Raw genomic sequence first — 14,571 nt, forward strand, 5'->3', positions numbered from 1 at the left:
TTTGTAAATACATCACTTCTTAGTTACTGGGAATACTGCCACATTCTGCCAGCACTGTACATGCATACTGTGCCTTCTGTCTTTCTTTGTAAATAAATTACTTTTTAGTTACTGCTAACAATGCACATACTGTCAGCACTGTACATGCATACTGTGCCTTCTTTCTTTCTTTGTTAATACATTACTTCTTAGTTACTGGTAATACTGTCACATACTGTCAGCAGTCTAGATGCATACTGTACATTCTGTCTTTCTTTGTAAATACATTACTTCTTAGTTACTGGTAATACTGCCACATACTGTCAGCACTGTACATGCATACTGTGCCTTCTGTGTTTCTTTGTAATTATATTACTTCTTAGTTACTGCTAATACTGGCACATACTTTCAGCATGCTACATGCATACTGTGCCTTCTGTCTTTCAGTGTAAATACATTACTTCTTAGTTACTGCTAATACTGGCACATACTGTCAGCACTCTACATGCATACTGTGCCTTCTGTCTTTATTTGTAAATACATTACTTCTTAGTTACTGCTAATACTGACACATACTGTCAGCATTGTACATGCATACTGTACCTTCTGTTTTTCTTTGTAAATACATTACTTCTTAGTTACTGGTAATACTGCCACATACTGTCAGCACTGTGCATGCATATTGTGACGTCTGTCTTTTTTGTAAATACATTACTTCTTAGTTACTGGCAATACTGCCACATACTGTCAGCACTGTGCATGCATATTGTGCTGTCTGTCTTTTTTTGTAAATACATTACTTCTTAGTTACTGCTAATACTGGCACATACTGTCAGCACTCTACATGCTTACTGTGCCTTCTGTCTTTCTTTGAAAATACATTACTCCTTAGTTACTGGTAATACTGGCACATACTGTCAACACTGTACATGCATACTATGCCTTCTGTCTTTCTTTGTAAATCCATTACTTTTTAGTTACTACTAATACTGGCACATACTGTCAGCACTCTATATGCATACTGTGCCTTCTGTCTTTCTTTGTAAATACATTATTTCTTAGTTACTGGTAATACTGCCACATACTGTCAGCATTGTGCATGCATATTGTGCTGTCTGTCTTTTTTTGTAAATACATTACTTCTTAGTTACTGGTAATACTGCCACATACTGTCAGCACTGTATGTGCATACTGTACCTTCTGTCTTTCTTTGTTAATACATTACTTCTTAGTTACTGGTAATACTGCCACATACTGTCAGCACTGTACATGCATACTGTGCCTTCTGTGTTTCTTTGTAATTATATTACTTCTTAGTTGCTGCTAATACTGGCACTTACTGTCAGCACTGTACATGCATACTGTAGTTTCTGTCTTTCTTTGTAAATACATTACTTCTTAATTGCTGCTAATGCTGGCACATTCTGTCAGCACTGTGCATGCATACTGTGCCTCCTGTCTTTCTTTGAAAATACATTACTTCTTAGTTACTAATAATACTGGCACATACTGTCAACACTGTACATGCATACTATGCCTTCTGTCTTTCTTTGTAAATACATTACTTCTTAGTTACTGGTAATACTGCCACATACTGTCAGCACTGTACATGCATACTGTGCCTTCTGTGTTTCTTTGTAATTATATTACTTCTTAGTTGCTGCTAATACTGGCACATACTGTTAGCACTGTACATGCATACTGTAGTTTCTGTCTTTCTTTGTAAATACATTACTTCTTAATTACTGCTAATACTGACACATACTGTCAGCATTGTACATGCATACTGTACCTTCTGTTTTTCTTTGTAAATACATTACTTCTTAGTTACTGGTAATACTGCCGCATACTGTCAGCACTGTGCATGCATATTGTGACGTCTGTCTTTTTTGTAAATACATTACTTCTTAGTTACTGGCAATACTGCCACATACTGTCAGCACTGTGCATGCATATTGTGCTGTCTGTCTTTTTTTGTAAATACATTACTTCTTAGTTACTGCTAATATTGCCACATACTGTCAGCACTCTACATGCTTACTGTGCCTTCTGTCTTTTTTTGTAAATACATTACTTCTTAGTTACTGCTAATACTGGCACATACTGTCAACACTGTACATGCGTACTATGCATTCTGTCTTTCTTTGTAAATACGTTACTTTTTAGTTACTGGTAATACTGGCACATACAGTCAGCACTCTATATGCATACTGTGCTTTCTGTCTTTCTTTGTAAATACATTATTTCTTAGTTACTGGGAATACTGCCACATACTGTCAGCACTGTGCATGCATATTGTGCCTTCTGTCTTTTTTTGTAAATACATTATTTCTTAGTTACAGCGAATACTGGCACATACTGTCAACACTGTACATGTATACTTTGCCTTCTGTCTTTCTTTGTAAATACGTTACTTTTTAGTTACTGGTAATATTGGCACATACAGTCAGCACTCTACATGCATACAATGCCTTCTGTCTTTCTTTGTAAATACATTACTTCTTAGTTACTGGGAATACTGCCACATTCTGCCAGCACTGTACATGCATACTGTGCCTTCTGTCTTTCTTTGTAAATAAATTACTTTTTAGTTACTGCTAACAATGCACATACTGTCAACACTGTACATGCATACTGTGCCTTCTTTCTTTTTTGTAAATACATTACTTCTTAGTTACTGGTAATACTGTCACATACTGTCAGCAGTCTAGATGCATACTGTGCCTTCTGTCTTTCTTTGTAAATACATTACTTCTTAGTTACTGGTAATACTGCCACATACTGTCAGCACTGTACATGCATACTGTGCCTTCTGTCTTTCTTTGTAAATACATTACTTCTTAGTTACTGCTAATACTGGCACATACTTTCAGCATGCTACATGCATACTGTGCCATCTGTCTTTCAGTGTAAATACATTACTTCTTAGTTACTGCTAATACTGGCACATACTGTCAGCACTCTACATGCATACTGTGCCTTCTGTCTTTATTTGTAAATACATTACTTCTTAGTTACTGCTAATACTGCCACATACTGTCAGCACTGTACATGCATACTGTACCTTCTGTTTTTCTTTGTAAATACATTACTTCTTAGTTACTGGTAATACTGCCACATACTGTCAGCACTGTGCATGCATATTGTAACATCTGTCTTTTTTGTAAATACATTACTTTTTAGTTACTGGCAATACTGCCACTTACTGTCAGCACTGTGCATGCATATTGTGCTGTCTGTCTTTTTTTGTAAATACATTACTTCTTAGTTACTGCTAATACTGGCACATACTGTCAGCACTCTACATGCTTACTGTGCCTTCTGTCTTTCTTTGAAAAAACATTACTCCTTAGTTACTGGTAATACTGGCTCATACTGTCAACACTGTACATGCATACTATGCCTTCTGTCTTTCTTTGTAAATCCATTACTTTTTAGTTACTACTAATACTGGCACATACTGTCAGCACTCTATATGCATACTGTGCCTTCTGTCTTTCTTTGTAAATACATTATTTCTTAGTTACTGGTAATACTGCCACATACTGTCAGCACTGTATGTGCATACTGTACCTTCTGTCTTTCTTTGTTAATACATTACTTCTTAGTTACTGGTAATACTGCCACATACTGTCAGCACTGTACATGCATACTGTGCCTTCTGTGTTTCTTTGTAATTATATTACTTCTTAGTTGCTGCTAATACTGGCACTTACTGTCAGCACTGTACTATGCATACTGTAGTTTCTGTCTTTCTTTGTAAATACATTACTTCTTAATTGCTGCTAATGCTGGCACATTCTGTCAGCACTGTACATGCATACTGTGCCTCCTGTCTTTCTTTGAAAATACATTACTTCTTAGTTACTAATAATACTGGCACATACTGTCAACACTGTACATGCATACTATGCCTTCTGTCTTTCTTTGTAAATACATTACTTCTTAGTTACTGCTAATACTGGCACATACTTTCAGCACTCTACATGCATACTGTGCCTTCTGTCTTTCTGTGTAAATACATTACTTCTTAGTTACTGCTAATACTGGCACATACTGTCAGCACTCTACATGCATACTGTGCCTGCTGTCTTTCTTTGTAAATACATTACTTCTTAGTTACTGCTAATACTGCCACATACTGTCAGCACTGTACATGCATACTATACCTTCTGTCTTTCTTTGTAAATACATTACGTCTTAGTTACTTTTAATACTGGCATTTACTGTCAACACTGTACATGCATACTGTACCTTCTGTCTTTCTTTGTAAATACATTACTTCTTAGTCACTGGTATTACAGGCACATACAGTCAGCACTCTACATGCATACTATGCCTTCTGTCTTTCTTTGTAAATACATTACTTCTTAGTTCCAGGGAATACTACCACATGCTGTCAGCACTGTACATGCATACTATGTCTTCTGTCTTTCTTTGTAAATACATTACTTCTTAGTTACTGCTAATACTGGCACATACTGCGAGCACTGTATATGCATACTGTGCCTTCTGTCTATCTTTATAAATACATTACTTCACAGTTACTGCTAATACTGGCACATACTGTCAGCACTGTACATGCATACTGTGCCTTCTGGCTTTCTTTGTAAATACATTACTTCTTAGTTACTGGTAATATTGGCACATACTGTCAACACTGTCCATGCATACTGCCTTTTGTCTTTCTTTGTAAATACATTACTACTTAGTTACTGCTAATACTGGCACATACTGTCAGCACTCTACATGCTTACTGTGCCTTCTGTCTTTCTGTGTAAATACATTACTTCTTAGTTAGTGCTACTACTGTCACATACTGTCAGCACTCTACATGCATACTGTGCCTTCTGTCTTTCTTTGTAAATACATTACTTCTTAGTTACTGGTAATAATGGTACATACTGTCAACACTGTACGTGCATACTATGCCTTCTGTCTTTCTTTGTAAATCCATTACTTCTTAGTTACTACTAATACTGGCATATACTGTCAGCACTCTACATGCATACTGTGCCTTCTGTCTTTCTTTGTAAATACATTATTTCTTAGTTACTGGTAATACTGCCACATACTGTCAGCACTGTATGTGCATACTGTACCTTCTGTCTTTCTTTGTTAATGCATTACTTCTTAGTTACTGGTATTACTGCCACATACTGTCAGCACTGTGCATGCATATTGTGCCGTCTGTCTTTTTTTGTAAATACATTACTTCTTAGTTACTGCTAATACTGGTACATACTGTCAGCACTCTACATGCATACTATGCCTTCTGTCTTTCTTTGTAAATACATTAATTCTTAGTTACTGGGATTACTGCCACATTCTGCCAGCACTCTACATACATACTGTGCCTTCTGTCTTTCTTTGTAAATACATTAATTCTTAGTTGTTGCTAATACTGACATGTACTGTCAGCACTGTACATGCATACTGTGCCTTCTGTCTTTCTTTGTAAATACATTACTTCTTAGTACTGGTAATTCTGTCACATACGGTCAGCAGTCTAGATGCATACTGTGCCTTCTGTCTTTCTTTGTAAATACATTACTTCTTAGTTACTGGTAATACTGGCACATACTGTCAGCACTGTACATGCATACTGTGCCTTCTGTCTTTCTTTGTGAATACATTACTTCTTAGTTACTGCTAATACTGGCACATGCTGTCAGCACTGTACATACATACTGTGCCTTCTGTCTTTCTTTGTAAATACATTACTTCTTAGTTACTAATAATACTGGCATATACTGTCAGCACTGTGCATGCTTACTGTGTCTTCTGTCTTTCTTTGTAAATACATTACTTCTTAGTTACTGGTAATACTGGCATATACTCTCAACACTGTACATGCATACTATGCCTTCTGTCTTTCTTTGTAAATACATTACTTCTTAGTTACTGCTAATACTGTCACATACTGTCAGCACTCTACACACATACTGTGCCTTCTCTCTTTCTTTGTAAATACATTACTTCTTAGCTACTGCTAATAGTGGCACATACTGTCAGCACTCTATATGCATACTGTGCCTTCTGTCTTTCTTTGTAAATACATTACTTCTTAGTTACTGGTAATACTGCCACATACTGTCAGCACTGTACATGCATACTGTACCTTCTGTCTTTTTTTCTAAGTACATTGCTTCTTAGTTACTGCTAATACTGGCACCTACTGTCAACACTGTACATGCATAGTGTGCCTTCTGTCTTTCTCTGTAAATACATTACTTCTTAGTTACTGGTAACACTGGCACATGCAGTCAGCACTGTACATGTATACTATGCCTTCTGTCTTTCTTTGTAAATACATTACTTCTTAGTTACTGGGAATACTGCCACATGCTGTCAGCACTGTACATGCATACTATGCATTCTGTCTTTCTTTGTAAATACATTACTTCTTAGTTACTGGTAATACTGGCACATGCTCTCAGCACTGTACATGCATACTGTGCCTTCTGTTTTTCTTGTAAATACATTACTTCTTAGTTACTGGTAATATTGGCACATACTGTCAACACTGTCCATGCATACTATGCCTTTTGTCTTTCTTTGTAAATACATTACTACTTAGTTACTGCTAATACTGGCACATACTGTCAGCACTCTACATGCTTACTGTGCCTTCTGTCTTTCTGTGTAAATACATTACTTCTTAGTTAGTGCTACTACTGTCACATACTGTCAGCACTCTACATGCATACTGTGCCTTCTCTCTTTCTTTGTAAATACATTACTTCTTAGTTACTGGTAATACTGGCACATACTGTCAACACTGTACACGCATACTATGCCTTCTGTCTTTCTTTGTAAATCCATTACTTCTTAGTTACTACTAATACTGGCACATACTGTCAGCACTCTACATGCATACTGTGCCTTCTGTCTTTCTTTGTAAATACATTATTTCTTAGTTACTGGTAATACTCCCTCAAACTGTCAGCACTGTATGTGCATACTGTACCTTCTGTCTTTCTTTGTTAATACATTACTTCTTAGTTACTGGTAATACTGCCACATACTGTCAGCACTGTGCATGCATATTGTGCCGTCTGTCTTTTTTTGTAAATACATTACTTCTTAGCTACTGCTAATAATGGCACATACTGTCAACACTGTACATGCATACTGTGCCTTCTGTCTTTCTTTGTAAATACGTTACTTTTTAGTTACTGGTAATACTGGCACATACAGTCCGCACTCTACATGCATACTATGCCTTCTGTCTTTCTTTTGTAAATACATTACTTTTTAGTTACTGGGAATACTGCCACATTCAGCCAGCACTGTACATGAATACTGTGCCTTCTGTCTTTCTTTGTAAATACATTAATTCTTAATCACTGCTAATTCTGACACGTACTGTCAGCACTGTATATGCATACTGTGCCTTCTGTCTTTCTTTGTAAATACATTACTTCTTAGTTACTGGTAATACTGCCACATACTGTCAGCACTGTACATGCATACTGTGCCTTCTGTGTTTCTTTGTAAATATATTACTTCTTAGTTGCTGCTAATACTGGCACATACTGTCAGCACTGTACATGCATACTGTAGTTTCTGTCTTTCTTTGTAAATACATTACTTCTTAATTGCTGTTAATACTGGCACATTCTGTCAGCACTGTATATGCATACTGTGCCTCCTGTCTTTCTTTGTAAATACATTACTTCTTAGTTACTCGTAATACTGGCACATACTGTCAGCACTCTACATGCATACTATGCCTTCTGTCTTTCCTTGTAAGGACATTACTTCTTAGTTACTAATAATACTGGCATATACTGTCAGCACTGTACATTCTTACTGTGTCTTCTGTCTTTCTTTGTAATTACATTACTTCTTAGTTACTGGGAATACTGCCACATTCTGCCAGCACTGTACATGAATACTGTGCCTTCTGTCTTTCTTTGTAAATACATTAATTCTTAATCACTGCTAATTCTGACACGTACTGTCAGCACTGTATATGCATACTGTGCCTTCTGTCTATCTTTATAAATACATTACTTCACAGTTACTGCTAATACTGGCACATACTGTCAGCGCTGTACATGCATACTGTGCCTTCTGGCTTTCTTTGTAAATACATTACTTCTTAGTTACTGGTAATATTGGCACATACTGTCAACACTGTTCATGCATACTATGCCTTTTGTCTTTCTTTGTAAATACATTACTACTTAGTTACTGCTAATACTGGCACATACTGTCAGCACTCTACATGCTTACTGTCCTTCTGTCTGTCTGTGTAAATACATTACTTCTTAGTTAGTGCTACTACTGTCACATGCTGTCAGCACTCTACATGCATACTGTGCCTTCTGTCTTTCTTTGTAAATACATTACTTCTTAGTTACTGGTAATACTGTCACATACTGTCAACATTGTACATGCATACTATGCCTTCTGTCTTTCTCTGTAAATCCATTACTTCTTAGTTACTACTAATATTGGCACATACTGTCAGCACTCTACATGCATACTGTGCCTTCTGTCTTTCTTTGTAAATACATTATTTCTTAGTTACTGGTAATACTGCCACATACTGCCAGCACTGTATGTGCATACTGTACCTTCTGTCTTTCTTTGTTAATACATTACTTCTTAGTTACTGGTAATACTGCCACATACTGTCAGGACTGTGCATGCATATTGTGCCGTCTGTCTTTTTTTGTAAATACATTACTTCTTAGTTACTGCTAATACTGGCACATACTGTCAACACTGTACATGCATACTGTGCCTTCTGTCTTTCTTTGTAAATACGTTACTTTTTAGTTACTGGTAATACTGGCACATACAGTCAGCACTCTACATGCATACTATGCCTTCTGTCTTTCTTTGTAAATACATTACTTCTTAGTTACTGGGATTACTGCCACATTCTGCCAGCACTGTACATGCATACTGTGCCTTCTGTCTTTCTTTGTAAATACATTCATTCTTAGTCACTGCTAATACTGACATGTACTGTCAGCACTGTACATGCATACTGTGCCTTCTCTCTTTCTTTGTAAATACATTACTTTTTAGTTACTGGTAATACTGTCACATACTGTCAGCAGTCTAGATGCATACTGTGCCTTCTGTCTTTCTTTGTAAATACATTACTTCTTAGTTACTGGTAATACTGCCACATACTGTCAGCACTGTACATGCATACTGTGCCTTCTGTGTTTCTTTGTAAATATATTACTTCTTAGTTGCTGCTAATACTGGCACATACTGTCAGCACTCTACATGCATACTGTAGTTTCTGTCTTTCTTTGTAAATACATTACTTCTTAATTGCTGCTAATACTGGCACATTATGTCATACTGTACACGCATACTGTGCCTCCTGTCTTTCTTTGTAAATACATTACTTCTTAGTTACTGGTAATACTGGCACATACTGTCAGCAGTCTACATGCATACTGTGCCTTCTGTCTTTCTTTGTGAATACATTACTTCTTAGTTACTGCTAATACTGGCACATACTGCCAGCACTGTACATACATACTGTGCCTTCTGTCTTTCTTTCTAAATACATTACTTCTTAGTTATTGGTAATACTTGGGCACACACTGTCAGTACTCTACATGCATACTATGCCTTCTGTATTTCCTTGTAAATACATTACTTCTTAGTTACTGCTAATACTGGCATATACTGTCAGCACTGTACATGCTTACTGTGTCTTATGTCTTTCTTTGTAAATACATTACTTCTTAGTTACTGGTAACACTGGCACATACTCTCAACACTGTACATGGATACTATGCCTTCTGTCTTTCTTTGTAAATACATTACTTCTTAGTTACTGCTAATACTGGCACATACTGTCAGCACTCTACACACATACTGTGCCTTCTGTCTTTCTTTGTAAATACATTACTTCTTAGCTACTGCTAATAGTTGCACATACTGTCAGCACTCTATATGCATACTGTGCCTTCTGTCTTTCTTTGTAAATACATTACTTCTTAGTTACTGGTATTACTGCCACATACTGTCGGCACTGTACATGCATACTGTACCTTCCGTCTTTTTTTCTAAATACATTGCTTCTTAGTTACTGCTAATACTGGCACCTACTGTCAACACTGTACATGCATACTGTGCCTTCTGTCTTTCTCTGTAAATACATTACTTCTTAGTTACTGGTAACACTGGCACATGCAGTCAGCACTGTACATGTATACTATGCCTTCTGTCTTTCTTTGTAAATACATTACTTCTTAGTTACTGGGAATACTGCCACATGCTGTCAGCACTGTACATGCATACTATGCATTCTGTCTTTCTTTGTAAATATATTACTTTTTAGTTACTGGTAATAGTGGCACATGCTGTCAGCACTGTACATGCATACTGTGCCTTCTGTCTTTCTTGTAAATACATTACTTCTTAGTTACTGGTAATATTGGCACATACTGTCAACACTGTCCATGCATACTATGCCTTTTGTCTTTCTTTGTAAATACATTACTACTTAGTTAGTGCTAATACTGGCACATACTGCCAGCACTCTACATGCTTACTGTGCCTTCTGTCTTTCTGTGTAAATACATTACTTCTTAGTTAGTGCTACTACTGTCACATACTGTCAGCACTCTACATGCATACTGTGCCTTCTCTCTTTCTTTGTAAATACATTACTTCTTAGTTACTGGTAATACTGGCACATACTGTCAACACTGTACACGCATACTATGCCTTCTGTCTTTCTTTGTAAATCCATTACTTCTTAGTTACTACTAATACTGGCACATACTGTCAGCACTCTACATGCATACTGTGCCTTCTGTCTTTCTTTGTAAATACATTATTTCTTAGTTACTGGTAATATTCCCCCATACTGTCAGCACTGTATGTGCATACTGTACCTTCTGTCTTTCTTTGTTAATACATTACTTCTTAGTTACTGGTAATACTGCCACATACTGTCAGCACTGTGCATGCATATTGTGCCGTCTGTCTTTTTTTGTAAATACATTACTTTTTAGTTATACATGCATACTATGCCTTCTGTCTTTCTTTGTAAATACATTACTTCTTAGTTACTGGGAATACTGCCACATTCTGCCAGCACTGTACATGAATACTGTGCCTTCTGTCTTTCTTTGTAAGTGCATTAATTCTTAATCACTGCTAATACTGACACATACTGTCAGCACTGTACATGCATACTGTGCCTTCTGTCTTTCTTTGTAAATACAATACTTCTTAGTTACTGGTAATACTGTCACATACTGTCAGCAGTCTAGATGCATACTGTGCCTTCTGTCTTTCTTTTTAAATACATTAATTCTTAGTTACTGGTAATACTGCCACATACTGTCAGCACTGTACATGCATACTGTGCCTTCTGTGTTTCTTTGTAAATATATTACTTCTTACTTGCTGCTAATACTGGCACTTACTGTCAGCACTGTACATGCATACTGTAGTTTCTGTCTTTCTTTGTAAATACATTACTTCTTAATTGCTGCTAATACTGGCACATTCTGTCAGCACTGTACATGCATACCGTGCCTCCTGTCTTTCTTTATAAATACATTACTTCTTAGTTACTGGTAATACTGGCACATACTGTCAGCACTCTACATGCATACTATGCCTTCTGTCTTTCCTTGTAAATACATTACTTCTTAGTTACTAATAATACTGGCATATACTGTCAGCACTGTACATGCTTACTGTGTCTTCTGTCTTTCTTTGTAAATACATTACTTCTTAGTTACTGGTAATACTGGCACATACTGTCAGCACTCTACACACATACTGTGCCTTCTGTCTTTCTTTGTAAATACATTACTTCCTAGCTACTGCTAATAGTGGCACATACTGTCAGCACTCTATATGCATACTGTGCCTTCTGTCTTTCTTTGTAAATACATTACTTCTTAGTTACTGGTAATACTGCCTCATACTGTCAGCACTGTACATGCATACTGTACCTTCTGTCTTTTTTTCTAAATACATTGCTTCTTAGTTACTGCTAATACTGGCACCTACTGTCAACACTGTACATGCATGCTGTGCCTTCTCTCTTTCTCTGTAAATACATTACTTCTTAGTTACTGGCAATACTGGTGCATGCAGTCAGCACTGTACATGTATACTATGCCTTCTGTCTTTCTTTGTAAATACATTACTTCTTAGTTACTGGGAATACTGCCACATGCTGTCAGCACTGTGCATGCATACTATGCATTCTGTCTTTCTTTTAAATACATTACTTCTTAGTTACTGGTAATACTGGCACATGCTGTCAGCACTGTACATGCATACTGTGACTTCTGTCTTTCTGTGTAAATACATTACTTTTTAGTTACTGCTAATACTGCCACATACTGTCAGCACTGTGCATGCATACTGTGCCTTCTGTCTTTCTTTGTAAATACATTACTTCTTAGTTACTGGTAATACTGGCACATACTCTCAACACTGTACATGCATACTGTTGCGAAGGTCAGAAAAGTGCATTTATGTATTTCAAATTCCTTGCAACACTTATCTAGTATTGAACCAGTCTGAGCAGGAATCTGAGCATGTAATGTTGTCAGAAATACATTTTGAAAAGTTTGTCATTTGTATGTAGTAGTTACTCACTGACACCCCAAACCACGGGTACTGAAAGAAGTTGAAAGCACTGAAGTAGCAATTAATCAAACTCTTAATCCTTTTCTGTATCACAGAACCTCATTTATTTATTCGTCTAACTATTTAGCCATTCATTTATCCCATTTGTTGACCAGGAGCATCCATCTAAACTGCTTCTTTTAAGTGGACACCCACTGAGAACTCTCCAGTAAACAAAAATATATGGGTCTATATTTTGAGTGTTCTAATATCAAACCCTTTTAATCGAAAATTTAAAACATCGAACATACAGAACAGCGAATTTTTTCCTATTGAAAAAATTTTCTGTTCCAAAACACATACACACAATGCAAGCACACCAAACAAACAGCAATCCACACACATACGCCTAAACTCTTACACCTAACCCTACACTAAACTATACATACACCACTAACTATCCACTTACCTTAACCCAAACCCTAACCCTAAGGTCCGTCACTATCACACAGTCACCTCACCCGTGCCCTAACCCTAACTCACCTACCCCGCCCTAACCCTCACGTCTACACAGTCGCACACTTACCTGACCCGTGCCCTAACTCTAACTTACCTACCCCTCCCTACCCCTCACGTCCACACAGTCACACACTTACCTGAACCTGACCCGTAACTTTCCACCACAGCACTGAAAATACCAAAGCAAAAGAAACGGACAACCAAATTCTTTCCCTAGCAACAAAATTTGGTTTTCTGTTTTTTCGATATTTTCAGCATTCGCTGAAAACGGGTTGATATTAGAACACTCGAAATTTTGAAAGTTCGGTCTTCTAATATAGACCCAAAGATATTATGTACAAAGCAGATATATGATGTTCATGCAGTAGTAAAAACAGTTTTGGGAACCAGTTCTTCAGTTATTCGTCAAACGTAATTTAGAAGAATGAAAATAACATCACTTTCTTCCAAAACGTACGGTGAATAACAGAGAAGAAACAGTCATGAATACAATGCTCATCTGTTTTAACAAGTCTACAGAATTTAGTCTGTTTACAACAGTGCATGTAGGTTCTTTCCAAATATCAGTTCAATGAGGACTTATTTCATTCAGTACAGTATGAATATTCCTTAATATTGATTTCACAGAACTTAACCAAATTTGGCCAGTAAGATTAAACACTACTTATAGATGGTAACCTTTCCCTAGTATACCATACACATTAGGAAATTCCTTTAGTTTTTCAGTTTCAGGACAAGACCCCCAATCCCTTTTTTAGGCTTTGGGGATACCTTCCAGACTGAATTTGTCCTTCACTTGTAGCTATCTAGAGACTCCTATTTGGAATCCTGTTTCTGAAACATGTCTCATCTATTTTGACTTCAGGACATGCTGTGGTAGCACTAATTTCCTCTGCAAACACACATACATACTATTGAAACTTTAATTTCTCTTCACCGGTTCAGAACATTTATGCAGTGTAATTGTTAGTTTCCTTTTTCCAGTTCTCTTGCCTTATGATTTATTACACTTTTTTGTTCTACAATTTCAAGATCCTTGCCACAATAATAGGGGGAGGATAAAGAGGATAGATGCCCCAGGTGCAAGATGTTAGGGGCACAAGTGTCAGTTGCTGATGGAGCAGTATTCCTGTACAAACATTGAAACGTAAATGTCGGCAGTGTAATTGTGATCATGGGCGAAGTGTGACGTTCTAACAGTAACAAGAACGAGACTTGGTGGCAGGAGCTTTTCTTTTTCCTCAACTAACTTAAAAAACAAATCTGAGAACAACGCCAAGTGCTACTTAAGTTAGTTATGACAGTGAAAAAGCACCATTGCAACAGAGAATGCCTTGTGGGAAGCCTTCTAACAGACAAAGGAACATAAATTACCTTACGTTTCACTGTAACCCCAAAAACAATTATGACTCAAGGATAGTGATTGTGGCTACTTAGATTTTGATAGATCTTTAAACAGTAGTGATAGTAAGCAATTAATTTTTTAGGAGATTT

This window comes from Protopterus annectens, chromosome 13.part0 (genome assembly GCF_019279795.1).
Source record: "Protopterus annectens isolate FY-2018-M chromosome 13.part0, PAN1.0, whole genome shotgun sequence".
Classification (NCBI taxonomy): domain Eukaryota; kingdom Metazoa; phylum Chordata; order Ceratodontiformes; family Protopteridae; genus Protopterus; species Protopterus annectens.